At 37.9% G+C, this 19037-nt stretch overlaps 1 protein-coding gene across 8 annotated transcripts in view; it reads right to left on the bottom strand.

Annotated features, from left to right (window-relative positions):
- The window catches only part of INVS (inversin), a 214831-nt gene that overhangs the window by 100165 nt on the left and 95629 nt on the right, over positions 1–19037 (bottom strand). The window contains exon 1 of one of the 8 annotated variants that reach the window (XM_053567539.1): positions 11800–11904. The exons of the other annotated variants lie outside the window; for them this stretch is intronic. The gene's annotated coding sequence lies outside the window, so the exon portion shown is untranslated. Of the gene's footprint in view, positions 1–11799; positions 11905–19037 lie in introns of those variants that run through there. 8 annotated transcript variants of the gene reach the window in all.

A 19037-nucleotide genomic window follows, 5' to 3' on the forward strand; every position in this document is an offset into this window, starting at 1 on the left:
TTCACGCCACTTGCTATGCTCTCAGTAGCGAAGCTTTTTATCTCTGTTCACTTATGTCGGTATCTGTAGCTAAATTATTTCCTTATAAGAAGGGTAGAATTAAAATTATAAGGTCACTGGCACTTGCCAGTGGGTCCATCATTGCACTAGGTAAGGCAATGAACCCATCATTATAGACTGGTCATAAAGTAAAATGTCTGTTTTTGATGCCCAGAAGGAGGCTGCATTACATGGAGCCCTGCCCCTACCTGTTCCCAGCAAGAACTGTTGATCACTCACTCCTGGGCCCACCTCATGTCTCACCACTGTAGACATTTTTCAGATTATAGTGTCGGTGTTCCAGGCTGAATAGCCTACTCCAGCCATAGCACAGACATCCTTAAAACTAAACTGTTTCATGGTTTTGTGTTTTCAGACCATCTACAGTCTAACTGAAGTGTGCCTTTTGTTGCAGAGACCATGTGATAACAGGTCAACAGTTAAGACATTTGATGGACATTCTATGCTCTGTACCATCCTCAGGTATCTGGGATTGTTGAGAGTTAAAACGGCCTTCTTGAAAAGCAATTCAAACATATTCCTGGTTCTACCTCTTTACTTCCTTCTGGTCTCAAATGAGACAATTTTGTTACTGAATGTGGCCATCCCCAGAAAGAATAACCTCCTCCTTGCAGACTTTTAGGCTATAATCAGGGCAAAAGGAGAAGAGGATTACATACAGGTATTTTGAAAATTCAGAATTCTGCTCTGCCTGTTTTTGGTTATGATACTTCTTTATTTTCCCTAAAATCAATCCTAGGTTGGCCTGATTGATATATCCCCTGGGGTATCCCAGGCAATTGTGACTTAGAGAGTCAAGCTTAATTCTGATTCACTCACGAGGATTTATTTGTTCAAGTGATATGGTCCTGGGTCATAAACATCTACAAGAACCACTTGAGTACACTGCTCACTAAATAATCCCTTAGTGTCCCACATCCACCAAGGTGGGAGATATAATTAATGGGTAAATACGTCCCATATGCACTTTTCTTTCTACATGAAAGGTATGGGTATAGGTACAGTAAGAGGACGATTGAAAAAAAGGTGATGTCATATGCACTGGGACGGGACACATTAATTTTGTGGCTGAACAGGGAAAGCAACAACTTCAGCACTTGGGGAGGGCATGGCTTAGTTAGATATTGGGAGGTGCAGGAGGGAAGACAATTGATACTCTCTTTGTCCTCTGAACCCAGTACCACATCTTAAGAAAACAAAGATATGGTTAGCCACTTGAATCAAATAGCAGGTCAAGGTAGCCATCTGACTTGCTGTGTTGATCATCCCCATCCATGTGCTATGTACAAAACAGGAAAATCCATATGGACATTGGAGTCCCTGAATTCTTCTGCTGTGCTTGATACCATCAGTGACAGCTCCTGAACATGGCCTCCAGTTCACACAGAAACCCAAGGACTGGCACATCAGATTAAAACCTTATTTTAATCTGAACACGTATCCCTCTTCTACTGTCTGAGAAGCCTTGGGTCATGCCATATGTGGTAATCAAAGTTGCAACTATTTGGTGATACAGCCCCTGTATTAAGCCCCTGATTTAAGTATAACAACAAATCCTGAACTAAGGTGGCCTGTGCCTCTCCAGGTTAGATGTGGGGGACAGTAGGCCATGGTATTACTCTATTGGGTTTGCAAGTTGCTTTTGAGCTCATCTAGTGCCTCTTCTAATTATTGACAGTGACATCAAAGATCAGCAGAACAGCCTAAAGCAGCGGTTCTCAACCTGTGGGTTGTGACCCTTTTTGGGGTCGAATGACCCTTTCACAGGGGTCGCCTAAGACCATCCTGCATATCATATATTTACATTACGATTCATAACAGTAGCAAAATTATAGTTATGAAGTAGCAACGAAAATAATTTTATGGTTGGGAGTCACCACCACATGAAGAACTGTGTTAAAGGGTCGTGGCCTTAGGAAGGTTGAAACCACTGGCCTAAACTCTCTTGCATGGGTCACAATAGATAACAGACTGGCCTTAGAACTGTACCCTGGCTGTCTGAAGTCAGACCTACTCTCTCCCCTGTTATTTATTCACAGTTGAGTCAGTCCAGGATACCGAGGGACATAGTTGAAGTCAGTATCACACGATGTTTTCATTCTGATGCTTGATGTCCTGTTAATTAAATGCCATTTAAGACAAACTAAGGCATTTGGTCTCAGCTTCTCTTAGATTAACCAAGAATGGCTGATGGACTGGCATACTCATGTCAAGAATATATTAGGCTAAGGCAGGGGTCCTCAAACTTTTTAAACAGGGGGCCAGTTCACTGTCCCTCAGACCATTGGAGGGCCAGACTATAGTTAAAAAACAAAACAAAAACAAACTATAAACAAATTCCTATGCACACTGCACATATCTTATTTTGAAGTAAAAAAACAAAACGGGAACAAATACAATCACACCGCCTCATGTGGCCCACGGGCCGCAGTTTGAGGACCCCTGGAAGGGATGGGTTTTGGAAGAGGCACTCTACTATGGGCCTGAAGTGTCCCTTCACGTCTTAATTGGACATGCCAAGAATGCAAAGTCCTGACCACTTTTTACTTACGTAGCTTCTCAGGACTGTGTTTACAATAAGCAACTGGAAAGATGAGGTTATTTCTTTCTTTAGGTTTACTTTTTGCTTACTATCATAGTGGTAGATTCCTGAGGTTCAGTATTCCTCAATTGGGATGGAAACCCACTGTGTGCAGTATCTATCCTGGCCCTCTCAAACTCTTCCATGCTTGTTTTATTTAGTTATTTATTTTTTGAGACAGAGTCTCACTATGTCACCCTGAGTAGAGTACCGTGGCGTCACAGCTCGCAGCAACCTCAAACTCTTGGGCTTAAGCAATTCTCTTGCCTCAGCCTCCCAAGTAGCTGGGACTACACTACAGCTGCCTGCCACAATGCCTGGCTATTTTTGTTGCAGTTTTCATTGTTATTTAGCTGGCCTGGGCTGGGTCTGGGTTCGAACCCCTGGGCTGGGTTCGAACCCTCAGTGTATGTGGCTGGCACTGTAACCACTGTGCTAAAGCCGCTGTAACCTCTTCCATGCTTCTTGGGGGCAAAGGAAACCAATGTAAACATACGTGCTCATGCTTTTTGTTGTGCCATAATAAACACCTCTGTCTCCGAGCCTAGAGTCTTATGTCTATTGTCAGCATCCATGAAACAGTAACAGATTAACCTTGTACTTTATGTATATGACAAAATAAAATCTCAGACCATGTGAAGAATTCTGTATCATTGTAACATGGAAGGCCATGTAATAAGAAGTGAAAATATGATTACCCTGTTTCTCCGAAAATAAGACAGTGTCTTATTTTAAGGTGTGCTCCCAAAGACGCGCTAAGTCTTTTTTTCAGGGGACATCTTATCTTTCCTGTAAGTAGGTCTTATTTTCGGAGGATGTCTTACTTTCAGGGAAACAGGGTAGAGAGGTGGGCAGAAGGTTCTAATATGGCACGATGAGGAGCCTAAAATTTACCATATTAGTAAAAGGGAATGTTATAGACTGAGAATGTGTCCCCCCCCAAAAAAATTATGTTTAAATTTCAAGTGCCAGTGTGATGGCGATGGGATGTGGGACCTTTGGAAGATGATCAGGTCACAAGTGTGGCTTCCTCATAAATGGGATATGTAGCCTTATAAAAGAGACCTGAGACGGCTCTCTCATCCCTTTGTCGTTGAGGACACAATGAGAAGACAGCCATCTATGAATGAGGAAGTTGGCCCTCCCTAGACACTGAATCTGTCAGTTCCTTGAGCCTGGACTCCTGTCTGCAGCACTGAGAAAGAAAAGTCTACTATTCAGCCTATGACATTTTTGTTATAGCAGCCCAAGCAGACTAAGACAAGGAACAATGAAGAGTTTAAGAAGGAAATGAGAGGACTGGATTTGTGCTTTTAGAAAATGCTCTGGGGGTTGTGTGGAGCATTGATTTGAGGGGAACAAATCCTTAGGCAAGCAGAGCAGTTAGGGGACGACTAGACCAATCCAAAATAGAAGTGTTGAGAGCTCAGAGGAAATAAGGCAATAGATTCGTGAAATACGGATTCCTGAATGGGTACAGGATGAAGAGTGCTGCCAACAACTGAAAAGATGGAAGGAAAATCTGGGCTAGAAACGAAGATTTTGAGTTCTTTTTTTTTTTTAAACATGTGGAGTTTGAGGCATCTGAGTGGAATCTATGTAGAGATGTGTAGCAAAAAAAGGAGGATATATATGGATCTGAAGATTGGAGGAGATGGCTGGATTCAAGAAACAGGTTTATGAGGCATTTATGCTAATAGTTGCTTTGACTTTTTTCTCCAAAGGTGTTAATTTTCTGATATAAACTAAAGCACATTAAACTGTAAATATAAATCTCTACATTCTTCTTAAAATATAAATGTAATTTAAATATCCACATAAATGGCTCAGTACAATGCAAATAAGATATCACTTAGATATCTTATTAGGTATCATCACTTAGATATCTATATCATCATTATAGATATCACTTAGATATCAATAATATATCATCAAATACACAGTATGTAAGATTGGAAAGGGGAGCACCTTCTTGTGTGCTTAATTTTCTTATCTCAGTTGATTTACACGTCTGGTTATACTCTGGTTTCTTAGTCTTTAAGTAAATTTTTATACAGGAGGAAACAGTTATAAAATTCTAGTCACTAACTGCAATCCATTACATAGTATAACCTTAATGGAAAGCTGTACGGCGATACCTCAAGGAACCTAAAGTAGACCTACCATTTTATCCAGCAATCACACTGCTGGGTATACATCCAAAGTTAAAAAGGTCGTTGTATAAAAAAGACACCTGCACATAAATGCTTATAGCAACACAATTTATGATCACAAAGATGTGGAAACAACCCAAGTGCCCACCAATACATGTATACATGGATTAATAAAATGTGGTATGTGCATACTATGGAGTACTATTCAGCCATAAATAAAACAGCAATTTAGTATTTTTTGTGACAACCTGGATGGAACTGGAAAGCATTCTGCTAAGTGAAACATCTCAAGAATGGAAAAACAAACACATGTAGTCAATACCAAGTTGGAACTAATTGATCAACACGTAAGTGCATGTGCAGAAGTCAATCTCAGTGAAGATCAAGCTGGGGAGGGAGGGGGAGGAGACGGGCATATTCACACATATTGGGTACACTGCACACTATCTGGATAAAGGGCACACTTACAACTTTAACTCAGTCGGTACCAAAGTGCATAAAGAAAACATGTGTACCCCTTAATATTCTGAAATAAAAGAAAATCAAGTCACTGAAAGACACAAATTCACTGTGCTATAGAAATGAAATTAAATCTGTATTGCATTTCCCAATGACGGACACTTTTCTTCTATCCTTAAACTTCTGTCAAGTCTAAATTCTGTGTTTTAATATTAAAATTTCTAATTACTCATCAAATATGATGCTAACCATATCACTAACCTGCCATCTTAAGCACATAAAAAAAAATTTTAAATAATTTAACAATTCTCTAAGCAAAGGAATGGTGTTTCAAAGAAAGATTAGGAGCTTTATTTGCTATTTCCAAGTTTAAGATGTTCATCCATCTGGCAGAGCAGCTAGACAATACATCAGCCAAGAACATCTCTCCAGCTTGAAAAAGATTCTGGCTCTAAAAGAGGAACTGACTGAAGGAAAGGCAACATCTTCAGTTGCTCTGCGGCTGAACTCTTCTAATATTTCTCCTCCTCCAAGCCTTGGCTTCATCCACTAACTTAGTTTCCATAGGAATAGACTGAGGTATCAAGTGGCACACCGTCAAACAGCACAAGTGAAAGAGAAAATCTTACTGTCAAAGAAATATTTCTCTCCATGAGAGGAAACTATGGAAGGGTATTTTTGACTCAGACTTCTTTACCCAACACCAGATTTTTCCTAACTAACAGGGCTTATTTTATTAGGTTATTATGAAAATTGGTGCTCCCAGTGGAGAGTATTTCATATATAGAAGACTAACAGAAAAATAAATACTGAAAAATTTTATAAAAGGCTGTGATGCTTTTTTCTACAAAGACAATTCTGTTGTTCTTCAGAGGTACCCTTGTTTATTTAGAGTGGTGCTTTAAGCTGGCACAACCTTTTGGGATGGTTATAAAGTATATTCTGGTTCTCATAGTTGATATTTTGTTTACAGGCAACATTTCTGTAGTCTGATATTCTAGCAAAAGTAGTCATTCTCAGAATCTAGCATGTGTCAGGATCATCTGGAAGGTCTAAAAACACAAATCACTGTGGTCTTCCCTCCTGAGTTTCTCATTTTCTAGGTCTGGTGTGGGGGTTTAAGAATTTGCGTTTCTAACAAATTTCTAGGAGATGTTGGTCTAGGATTCTACCTTTTTTTTTTTTTTAAAGACAAAGGATTTTGCTTTGTTGCCTGGGCTAGAGTGCAGTGTAACATCATAGTTCACTGCAACCTCAAACTCCTGGCCTCAAGTGATCCTCCCGCCTCAGCCTCCCTAAGTGCTAGGATAATAGCATGAGACACTGTGCCAGGCCAGATTCTACACTTTCAGAACCAATGTCTATAATCTAGGAGTTTGCAATCCTTAGACACTTAATAGAAGTTAAATCCAATCTTGGATCAATGAAGTTAGAATTTCTGGGACTTGGGAGTTAATATTTCTTAAATTTTCTGCAGGTGATTAAAAAATGCAATTGGGATTGAGAAGCACTAACCTAATCCAACCATTTATTCAACACTTTCAATAGCTATTTTTTATGTGATTACTATATCAGACACTATGCTAAGGGTTGTGGAAACATTAAAAAAATACTTAAAGTACAGTTTACTCATATAAAATACAACATAAGCAAGGTAGGCAAGTGCATGAAAAAGATACAGAAACAGAGCGCAGAGACAAACAGGACAGAGGATGTACTTTCACTCCTTGTTGGGAGGGGAAAGGGTTAGACTAGGAACGACTTTACCTTCATGAAAGAGACGGTAGTTGAACAGGATCTTGACTTGGGATCACCAGTACTTTAGCACTCTTCCAGGTCTCCATCTCATTTCTGCTCCCCATTTCTTTGATATTGACATTGGACATTTTCTGAATTTTATGCAAAAGGCTATACAAAGACATTTTCAAGTCTTATTCCTACCCCTTCCAATGATTTGATCCCAGAAGCTTCTCCTATGGATGTTCTGAAGCCAACATGAGTAAACTGTGTATGTCAAGTTTTTTGGATCCACTTATCATATGGTGCAATAATTTCCACACCATCCCTCACTTTGGCCAGAACAGATAGTGAAACCATATGCTAATGTTATTTACTGCTATAAGACAATGAGATCAATCCTATGATAGAAGTAAGGGCAGAGAACAGTAAAAATTCTGTAGAGGTCCGTCTAACCTAGCCTTGAGGGCTTGGTAAAAGCTGCTTGGCAAAACAGTGCCTGAGCTGTATGTAAAGGGTATGTACAATTAATCCAGCTTAACGTAAAAAGGGAGCTGAATGTGCACGGGCACTGTGTGTGTGGAGGATAAGGAAGAGGTGACTACAAATAAAAGCTTTAAATAGCATGCCTGAGGATAGAGTAGAATGGGTACCTAGGAAGCTGTGGCCAAATCAAGAACTCAATGATGAAAAGTGCTGGGCTAAGGAGTTCGGACTTTTCCCTTTGGTCTTCTGAAACAGTACTGAAGGATTTAAGTAAAGTAGTGACATGAAGAGAGGTCTCAGCCAGCTCACTTCCACATCCAAAGACAAATCGCTGAATTTCTCTTAGCCTTAGTTTCCACTCACATGACAAATGAGGAGGTTGGATTGTGACCTAAAGTTTATCCCGTTTAATGTTCTTTAACTCTGTGATTCTAAAAGGCAGCAGACCGACTCCTTATAGCTACTTCAAAACTAAATGCTTTTTATTTTAATTGCTCAACAATCACTTAATTTCTAATAATTTTTTACTTTCCACAAGCTAATAATTTTTGAGTTTATTTCCTTTTTCCTAATACAATACAAATAATTCATCTTCTTAGCATATTGAAGTTCACTTTAGGGGATCCAGAAAAGCTACCCCATGGGGAGATGGTATGGTATAATTAAATCAGAATGGATTTTGGAACAGTCAGCTCTGGGTACTTCTTTGGCTATATTAACTGTGAGCAAGTTACTTATCAGAGCCTCACATTTTCTGTTGGCAAAAAAGAAAAAAAAAATTAGTGACCAGTGCACAGGAAGTGCTCAATAAATATTGGTTTCTTTCTCCAATACCATTATTGGTCTCCACTCATAAAAGTAGACTTTGTAAACAAAACGCCTGCCATTTGCTCCTAGTGTTCTGATTATTTGCTGCCCATTATAATCTGTCTGGCGTGTTCTCCTTACTGACCCTGATCAGCCTTCTGAGTAAGACTGCAAGTACAATTATTAAAACATCATAATTTAATATTAAACTCAGAATGTAAGTGCAATAAATCTTTTTTAGCTCCTTTGAAGCCCCCTAAGTCTTGGGTAGGCTCCATCTTTAGTTTTCCAACAATGCATCTTACTTTTATTGATCTAACATGCACCTACTTTGCTACGATGTGTGCCTTTGGGGGACTGTTCCAAACAACTGAATCCATCTGTTGTCTTCTCTACTTCAGTTACACACTATGGATGGGATTTCTTAGATTTCTTAGATTAGTAGGAAGACAAATGCAAAGATAAATGTATAAATAAGTTCAGTTATACTCAAAAACCTTTAATTATCCTCATTCCAGCTATGAATTAAAGGTTTTCATTAAATGCTGAGCATCATTAGCTAATCTGACTTGGTAACTGTTACCCACTTTCAAAGTGGTAACCTCATAGGTGATGATGCTTGAATTCAAAACTGTATCCTCTAGTCTCAAGTCTAGCCCTCTTTTAAAAATCATATCAAAACCCACCTCCGTCTATACAGCAATCCCTGAACTCTATGTTATTCCTCACTTCTAGACACTTCTATTTGAAATTAAGAGAGAGGCCACTGAGTTGGTAAAGCACACTGGTATAGCTTAGTGATTGGAGCAGGGAAGAAAGATCTGCAGATCAAACACCATTTTAGATGTGCCAACTTGTAATTTATCCCAGGGGAGGTGCCTTGTTTGCTGCAGGTATGTTTTAATTCTAAGAGTTCTTCTAAGTACAAGCACATCACAATTCTTTAGCCAATATTTTAGTATCTCCCTCAAGCCCTTTACTTAAAGAAACATACATTTTAGAAAGCCATTCAAAAATTATAAATTTTACATGTATTCAAAAATTTGAAAAACTATTAAAACCCGAGAAAATGAATTAAGAACACTTACAATTCTATTCCCTAAGCCTAACATAAGCTCTGTTAGCATTTCTGTGTATTCTCTTCCATTCCTGTTTTAGCTTGTTTAACATGAGAGATTATTTTTGTAAGCAAACTATACATTTAATTTTATATCCGGAATAAGCAGTGATTTTAAAAATCACTTGTGCCATTTGGCAACCATCATAATAATAACTGATCAGGTGGGAGTGGTCAAAGGATGCTATGAGTAGTGGGTGAGTTTGAGGAGCACCAGGATATTCACATAATTTTAAATGATCTCCCAATAAGAAACTTAGTAATTTCAGAAAGAAATTAATTTAAGAAAAAAACAGTGACGGTCATACTGGAGCAACCTGGCAGATACCGTTTCACACAAGTGATCAAAATTAATATCACCACTGCGGGGACAAAGTGACATCACATGCTTCCTAATAAGATGTGCTGAGAGCACAATACTCCTGTGGGATTCTTACCAAAAGTGCATGACTTGAATCCAATCCTGAGGAAGCATCAGACAAATTAAAGATGAAGGATATTCTACAATTTAACTGGCCTGTATGGTTAGAAATGTGCACGTCATGAAGTCCGCATGTGCACACACAAAAAAGACTAAGAAACTGCTGTAGATTAACAAAGAATAAAAAGACACAATTAAATGCAATGCCTCATTGTGGGTTTTCTTTTGTAGAGATTGCATTATTGGGACACCTGGAAAAAATCTAAACAATTTTTTTTTTATGAGATAATATTATTTAAAGGTAATTGCCTGATTTTTGTTTTTTCTTTTGAGACAGAGTCTCACTTTGTTGTCCTCGGTTGAGTGCTATGGCATCAAAGCTCACAGCAACCTCAAACCCTTGGGCTCAAGCGATTTTCTTGTCTCAGCCTCCCAAGTAGGTAGGACTACAGGTGCCCACCACAACACCCAGCTATTTTTTTAGCGACAGGGTCTCGCTCTTGCTCAGGTTGATCTCGAACTTTTGTGAGCTCAGGCAATCCATCCGCCTCTGCTTCCCAAGTGCTGAGATTGCAGGTGTGAGCCACTGCACCAGGCAATAATTGCCTAATATTGATAACTGAACTGTGGTTATGTAAGAGAATGGCCTTGTTATGAAATATGCACTGATGATTTGGGGACACAAAGAGGATCATATCTGTAACTTACTGAAATGATTCAGAAGACATGCCTACACACTCACTTATATTAAGAGAGAAGAATACAGAGAAAGATTAAGCACTTGTGGTAAAATGTGCACATTTGGGGAATTTGAGTGAAGAATTCATGAAAATTCTTCCCACTATTTTGCAACTTGTCTATAAATAAGAAAGTATGTTAAAATACAAAGTTAGAAAAAAATGACTTTTTTTGCTATAAAAGTAATACCACAGTCACTGAAAAAATTTCAAGATAAACCTTGAAAACCTTGAGGTATCCATGGTTTACATTTAGATACACTCTTTTACTGTCTCTTGTCTACAAGGAGCTGTTTCTTATCCCCACATTGCATTTAAAATTCAAAATGCTTCACCATCATGTCCTAGTTAATATTCACATAATCTCTGTTGTGAAAGCCAAAATTATTCTGTCATAGATGAAGAGACATAAATTCAAAAAGATTAACTGTGGGTTTAGTTTGAAAAGATTTTCAATTTCAGCTGGGCTCACTAGTGCACACTGTATTCCCAGCTACTGAAGAGGCTGAGGCAAGAGGATCACTTGAGCCCAGGAATTCAATACCATCCTGGGCAATACAGCAAGACCTTGTCTCTTAAAAAAGTTATCAGTTTATATCACATAATAGAAAAAAGCTTCCACTAAGGAGCCTAATGACCATGATTCACAAACTGTCTGCAACTTAGTTTCCTGTAAAATGAGAAGTTTGGCGTAATGATTATTGGAATTCTTTCAAACATTACAATGCTACAATTCTAACATGTTCTATTATCACAACTTTTCTTTTATATACAGAATCTTTAGTGTCTAACAGCCTACCACAGTGCCTCATATATATAGGCATTAGATGAAATATTTTTTGAATGAATAACAAATACATTACAAATTAAAAAATGGATAGTTATGTTATAGAGGTTATGAAGATTAAATATTATATATGATTGGTCTGGAAAGTATAATTTATCACTATAATTAACTGTTGGTATTATGATGATTTGGAATAGAAAATAATATAAAATTGGTTACTTTTTAAAAATAGAGATTAAAGTTAACAGTCAACAGATGTCACCTTTTTGTAGGAATCTAAGAAATTTACTATGAAGTTTATTTCTGTATTACTCTTGTTCAAGTATAATTTTCCTTATTTTCATCAATAACCAATTTAGGTGACTGTTTACAGACAGATGGAGAGACAAATGACAAATTAGTACTCCCCAGGTTTGTGGCATGGACATAAAAAGTGAATTTATTTTTCAAATACCTTTTATAGCCTTGCAAGTAGAAGACATCTTATCTGGTTTACTATTGATCCAAATGACAAGGCTGAGAGCATCAGATTAAGGATATGTCAGAAATCTGAAACAAAGCTACCAACAGAGGCAGCAGGATGGCAGCTTCCTTGGAAATGATCTATGAAGGCTCCTGTGTTTACAAAGGCAGTTGAAAAAACATAGCACAATATACTGGGTTGTATCAAGTAATCGGCAGAGTGACCATAAAAAGTTCTCATAGTAACATGAACCCCCGTACACCAATAATGATGCATGTTCATTTTCAGCAATAAAAACTATGCCCAGACTTTTGAAGATGAACAAAAGACACGGGGCTTTTCTTTACCCCACTGTCCCTTTTCTAAAGTCACAATTTTTTCTTCAACAAATGGTAGCATTTCTAAGTGATGGTATCTATTGCAAGACAATGGGAAATAGGATCTAACTTAAACTGGCTGTCGACCAGAAAGGTCAAGCACAATTTAAGAATGTCATTCAAAGAGATCTTCTTTGGTGATACTGAAATACAAGTTACCGAATTATGGTAATTATCCAAAAATATCACGTCAAAATGGAGTCCTGAAAAATAAAAATTCTGAGGTGTTTCTTATATATAGCATAACGTTTTATGAAAAAAAAAATTGTCTTGGGGATAACATACCAAACAAGCATACTTAAAAAGAAAAAAACCCCACAAAAACAAGGAAGGGAACCTGTTCAGAGGTGGGAAAAGGAAGGGAACCTGTTCAGAGGTGGGAAAATCTGTTTTTTTTGTGATCACCCTGGGATTAGCACATCTTTATGGAAGAACCATTACTTTCTAGACTAGAATGAATTGAAGAATTTTGTGAGAATCATGGGAATACAAAAAGCTTCAGAAAATTCCCTTTTCAGATGTGTTTAGACAGACTTGAACTGGCTTTTCAAAACCCAGAGAGCTCTGAACAATATCAAGAGACCAACATTTGACACTGTTATAGACTAAAGAGCTAGAGAATTGTAGTCTAAAACAATTTAAAACATCAACAAACTTTATTTCAGCTTTTTAGTTTGTCTTTTCAGCTAGCATATGATACTTTTTATAGCAATAATAACATTTTTGGTATGTATCATTAACTTAAATAGTGGTGAATAAAAATGTAACTGAATTATCATTATTAAATGCTACAGATATGTCAGGACATCTAGATTTGGGTCTTGGCTCTAAACATAAACATATCATTCAATCTACCAAACAATTATTAAACACCTTCTTTGAGTAAGGCATTGCTTTTAGATGTGATAAATAAGACAATTTTTCAGACATCAGTTTCCTCAGCTATGCAATGAAAGAGTTCAATTAAATTATAAATTAGTATTTACTAAAGTGTTACAGATCATCAGTTCCTTAAATGATATTAGTATATATGCTAAAATAAAGTATTGGGATCAAACAATTATGAGAAAAACTGGATTAAAAAATGAACAGGTTTTTTTTTACTGTGCAACTTCTCAGAGCCTCTAAATGCAGTGTGAATTTCCAAGAAGGAGTATACAGGATTTCCCAAATGTATTTGACCATGGGACCCATTTTTCATACATTTCATGAGAATATTATTTCAAAGCAGTATCTTTGGGAAATGCACTGCTAAATGAGTTTCAAGTTCCTTTTAAAATTTTATAATTTCTATTTTTTAAAATAAGAAACACAGCAGATGCTGGCGTGGATGTGGAGAGAAGGGAACACTTTTACACTGCTGGGGGGACTGCAAACTAGTACAACCTTTCTGAAGGAAGTATGGAGAAACCTCAAAGCACTCAAGCTAGACCTCCCATTCGATCCTGCAATCCCATTACTGGGCATCTACCCAGAAGGAAAGAAATCCTTTTATCATGAGGACACTTGTACTAGACTGTTTATTGCAGCTTAATTTACAATCGCCAAAATGTGGAAAGAGCCTAAATGCCCACCAACCCAGGAATGGATTAACAAGCTGTGGTATATGTATACCATGGAATACTATTCAGCCATTAAAAAAAATGGAGACTTTACATCCTTCGTATTAACCTGGATGGAAGTGAAAGACATTATTCTTAGTAAAGCATCACAAGAATGGAGAAGCATGAATCCTATGTACTCAATCTTGATATGAGGACAATTAATGACAATTAAGGTCATGGGGGGGAGGAAAAGCAGAGAGAGGGAAGGAGGGAGGGGGGTGGGGCCTTGGTGTGTGCCACACCTTCTGGGGGCAAGACATGATTGCAAGAGGGACTTTACCTAACAAATGCAATCAGTGTAACCTGGCTTATTGTACCCTCAATGAATCACCAACAATAAAAAAAAAAAAAAAAAAAAAAAGAGAAATACAGAACTGCTGAATACCCAGCCTCACTTTGCCTGGACAAAATAAACTTTATAAAATATGCTTGAGAAAAAAACCTTCCCAAAGCAAAGAAAAAAGTGACTTGCAACTACATTTATTAACAACAAGAAGTCAAGCTACTGAGAAATGGGTAATATAAAACATTAAGAAGGAATGCCAGGAAAACAAAATTACAGGGTATATGTGAAGCAGGGATTTTTCTTCTGATCAAGCCTCCTTTCAACATACTTTACCAAAAGTAAATGGTATGTGCCTCAGGATGGCTCACCAAATACTACAGATGCTAAACATCAAATGTATGTTGGACTTCATGTTTTGTATCTTAGGACCTACAATTTGCCTACAGCTATTGTGAAATATCTAACTAAATGCCTCAAATGGGCCTTGCATTCATCCTTTACAAGCCCATCACATTACTCTCATGCTTATCACTGACTCAAATTCCCCATCACATCCTTAGCTCTCCTCTGCCAATGAATAAGAGATATGGCTCTGGTTAGAATGAGGTGGTAGTAAACAGAGCTGTAAAGCTCAAAGCCTCCCAAGTGCAGTCATGCACGTCTGGGAAGGATTTTCTGGTAGCCCACAATAAATCTACTTAGTTCAAGGATACTAAATATATGAATGGGTCTGCTTAGTAACAGAGCCAAGTTCAAGAATGACTCCGCTGACCTAATAGCAGAATACTGAGTGGAAAGAACAAAACTTTGGTGGTGCAGCAACTTCTACTCTGAAGGACACCAAAATGGGTAAGCAATGTCTGGGAATGCTATTGTGTGACATGGAAGATTTAAAATATAGATACGTGTTATGTAGAAAGAAAGAAGAGGGAAGACAGAAAAAGTAGAACAGGAAAAGAGAAATGGAAAAATTAGGATTAGACAGACAGATAGTAAAAAAAGAAATTGGTATGATAGGAAATTCCAATCTATTATTCTCTTCTGAAATCAACTTCCTCAGTGTTCCTCAATGCCATGCCATTTCTGCCTTTTATCTTTGCTCACTCTTTTCCCCCCATCTGAAATTCTATTGGCATTCCCATTTGTCTAAATCTGTCAGTTCCTTCCTTTTTTTGAGACAGAGTTTCACTCTGTCGCCCTGGGTAGAATGTACTGATGTCAGAGCTCACAGTAATCTCAAACTCTTGGGCTTGAGCAATCCTCTTGACTCAGCCTCCTGAGTAGGTGGGACTATAGGCACCTGCCACAACGCCCGGCTATTTTTATTTTTAATAGAGACGGGGTCTCGCTCTTGTTTATGCTGGTCTCTAACTCCTGAGCTTAGGCAATCCACCAAGGTTGGGTTCCCAGAGTGCTAGGACTACAGGCATGAGCCATTGCACCCAGCAATTTGTCCATTTCTTTAAGACTCATCAGAAATTTCAATTCCTCAGGTTCAGTATAGGAAACAGAAGCCACTTAAAAGAACTGATAATTTAAGTTTCTGAACTCACCACCATGTGCTTACACTGGCTGCACTGTACAAACAGCTCGGTAGGGTTTTAAAACTGTGGAATCACAGTGTTTCACAGCTGTGTCCATGTCGGCGTGTGGTGGTGTCTTGTTGAGTGGTGATCATTATTGTTATTGCGTGTTTTTGTGTGCAGTCATGGGGATATAGGAGCTTGAATTAGAGTAATGTACAAATATTAATTTCTTGTTAAACTTGGCAAGAGTGAAAGTGTAATCAGGGACGTGTTAGTCCAAGTTTATGGGGATAATGCCATGAAGAAAATGGTAGTGTACAAATGGAGTAAACATTTTTCTGTGATGAGAGAAAATTTCACTGATGAAGAGAGGTCAGGGCAGCTAGTAACAAGCAGAACGGATGGAACACTGCAAAAATTCATTGAATTATGTGCCAAAATCGTCAGCTGACTATGAGAAGTGTAGAAGACCAAGTAAACGTTAATAGAGAAACAACTGGCAAATCTTAACTGAAAATCTTGGCTTGAGAAAGGTGTGTGCAAAAATGGTCCTGAAGGAGCTCACTGATGAACAAAAGTAAAGGAGAGTTGAAGTTTGCTGAGACCTTTTGGACAGGTAAGTCAATGTTTTGGGCTGCATTATCAGTGGTGATGAAACATGGGTGTACTAATATTACCCTGAAACAAAGTGTCAAAGTGCACAATGGAAGTCAGCCAATTCTCCATGACTAAAAAAGTTTGGTCAGTACAAATCAAAACGATGTTGCTAACCTTTTTTGATATCAGACGGATTGTTCATTATGAATTAATGAACAATTAATGAACAATTTAAATTTGGATAGTTAACCAAATTTATTACTTGGAAGTGCTGAAAAGGCTAAGTGAAAAAGTTAGATAAAAATGACCTGAACTTCTTGCTAACAATTCATGGCTCTTGCAACATGACAATGCATCAATTCACACAGCACTGTATGTGAGCAAGTTTTTAGCCAGTAAACCAATAACTTATATTGGAACACCTTCCCTTCTCACCTGATCTGGCCCCTGACATTTTTCCTTTACCCAAAGGTAGAGGAACTATTGAAAGGAAGACATTTTGATGACATTCAGGACCTCAAGGATATTATGACAAGAGCACTGATGCCCATTCCAGAAAAGAGTTCCAAAATTGCTTTGAATGGTGGACCAGGCACCAGCACTGGTGTATAACTTCCCAAGGGGAGGACTTAGTGAACATGGTAATATTCAGTAATGATGTAGGTAGCAGTTTTTCTAGGATGAGTTTTCAAACTTAACTGGCAGGGAAGATGTTAATAATGGGACATTACATGAAATAAGTGGCAGGACTCTAGCTAGGCTTTTAGAAATGACCCCCTGAACAATGTAAAGCTACCATTGTGACTGTAGTATTAAGTTCAGTGGACATCAGTAGGTACAACATGAAATCAAAATAAAAAAGCTATTACAACAAGTGCTTCTTAACCCCCAGGAGGGAGAATAGAAAATGCAATGTTCCCTAAAAGCTTTCCTTGATAATTACTTACACCTCTGAATCTGAGAAGCACTTAGGGCCTGACTTAATTGTGAGGGACACTCAGCATACTAACACTAGCTTGTAAGATTATGCCCTCTTGAAGTTTATGCCTATTCTTATCCTGTGTGTAAGACCCTTGCATAACCATGATGTATATCTCTAGTCTCCTTCTCCTCTGATCAAACCTAACTCCTTTGGATAGTAGTTCAAAGTATACATAAATGGTTAATTATAAACAGGTATTTGCAGACTATTATCTTTCCAGTTTAGTGTTAAAAAGTGTCAGGCTAACACTTTCAAGGTAATTCTGGTTTTCAGGCTTTTATCTTGTTGTAGGATGAAAGATTTAAAACCTACCATGGAAATTTAAGTCTATAATGAACAAGTGTTGAGATTGTTTTACCACTGCAGAGGAAAAGAAAAACAATAATTGGGGTTAGGGAGCAGAAGGACACATTTATGTTAGCCTGACCTAACGTAAGTTGGCTTTATCCTTGTACTTGTTTGGTGGCAACTCTCCACAGTGTTTCTATGTGTCTAGTAATTTGGACTATCTTTTCAAGGATGTCTGCATAGCAACTGGCTTTGGAAGCTAGAGATAGTACCTCCTTTCAGGTTAGAGGATGGATTTCTTTGCTGACCAGGATAAAAAGATAGTGTTTCATTTGGAGGCAAACGTTGGGAGATTTGCTCACAGCCCTGATGTAAGTCTGGGAGTTTTCTAAGCTCAAGTTTTCTCAGGTGTGACACAGGCCCATTGCCTGTGCAGCCCTTATGGGACTCCAGGGCAAAGGGAACAAATGCAAACATGAAGCTCATACTGCTTGCTGTGTTACAAATAACACACTGTCTAAATTAATTTGGACTTGTCATCTATTTGAATCTATGTGACAATCCAACCTAGCAGCTGTGGTAGCTTGATTCTTTGACAGTATTGTCTTTTGGGAAATGCTCGATGACTTCTGTTAAATGAGTAAATGAAATCTAGCTATAATGTGCAGAATGGTTTGAATCACAGAGACTGCTAGGCTACTTCAGTTGATTAGACAATAGTTGTGGTTGTGTGGATTAGAATTATGGAATAACAGAAATGAAGAAAAAGAGACAAATTGGGGGAGCTCCAAAATATGCATATAGACTCCCGAATTGAAGATGTATGAGGAAACCCCAAGAAGTATTCAGAAACCCACAAAAGGAAGGATGACAAAGGTGGTCAGAGATTTCAGCTACTATCAGAGGCAGAGTAGTAGAATGTGGAGTTTAAATTCCACTTGGTTAGTACACATTAGCTTAATACACATTTTGGACTTCCCATTGAAATCTCAGAAGAGTTGTGCTAGTTACCAGGGTTAAGAACCCAGTCTAAGAGATTCAACTAAAGACTAAAGGAAAAACAGATACTCAGCAAGTTCAGTATGATTAGTCGATTTTAACTGCCTTGTAAAACAAACAAACAAACAAACCTCTCCCAATGTTCTTTAAAGAAAGATAACAGAATCAAGAGTCCCTATAAGGTATCATCCACAATTCTGACTACACAATAAAAAAATTACTACCCCTATAAATAAACACAAAAATAGAATTCAATTTTAAGATAAAACACAATATAAACATATCTCCAAATAATCCAGATGTTAAAATTAGTATATCAGGACTTTATAGTAGCTTTATAAATATTTTCAAGGACTTAATAGAAAGACTTAATTACCATAAAATGAGAGATTGTGGCTGGGTCCGTTGGCTCACACCTGTAATACTCGCAAGCACTCTGAGAGGCTGAGGTGGGTAGATCACTTGAGCTTAGGAATTTAAGACCAGCTTGAGGAAGAGTAAGACTGTCTCTACTAACAAATTAGCAATACTTATAGTCTAAGTATTGGTGAATAGTTTTGTCTTGGTGGA

This window comes from Nycticebus coucang, chromosome 2, assembly GCF_027406575.1.
Source record: "Nycticebus coucang isolate mNycCou1 chromosome 2, mNycCou1.pri, whole genome shotgun sequence".
In the NCBI taxonomy this organism is placed as follows: domain Eukaryota; kingdom Metazoa; phylum Chordata; class Mammalia; order Primates; family Lorisidae; genus Nycticebus; species Nycticebus coucang.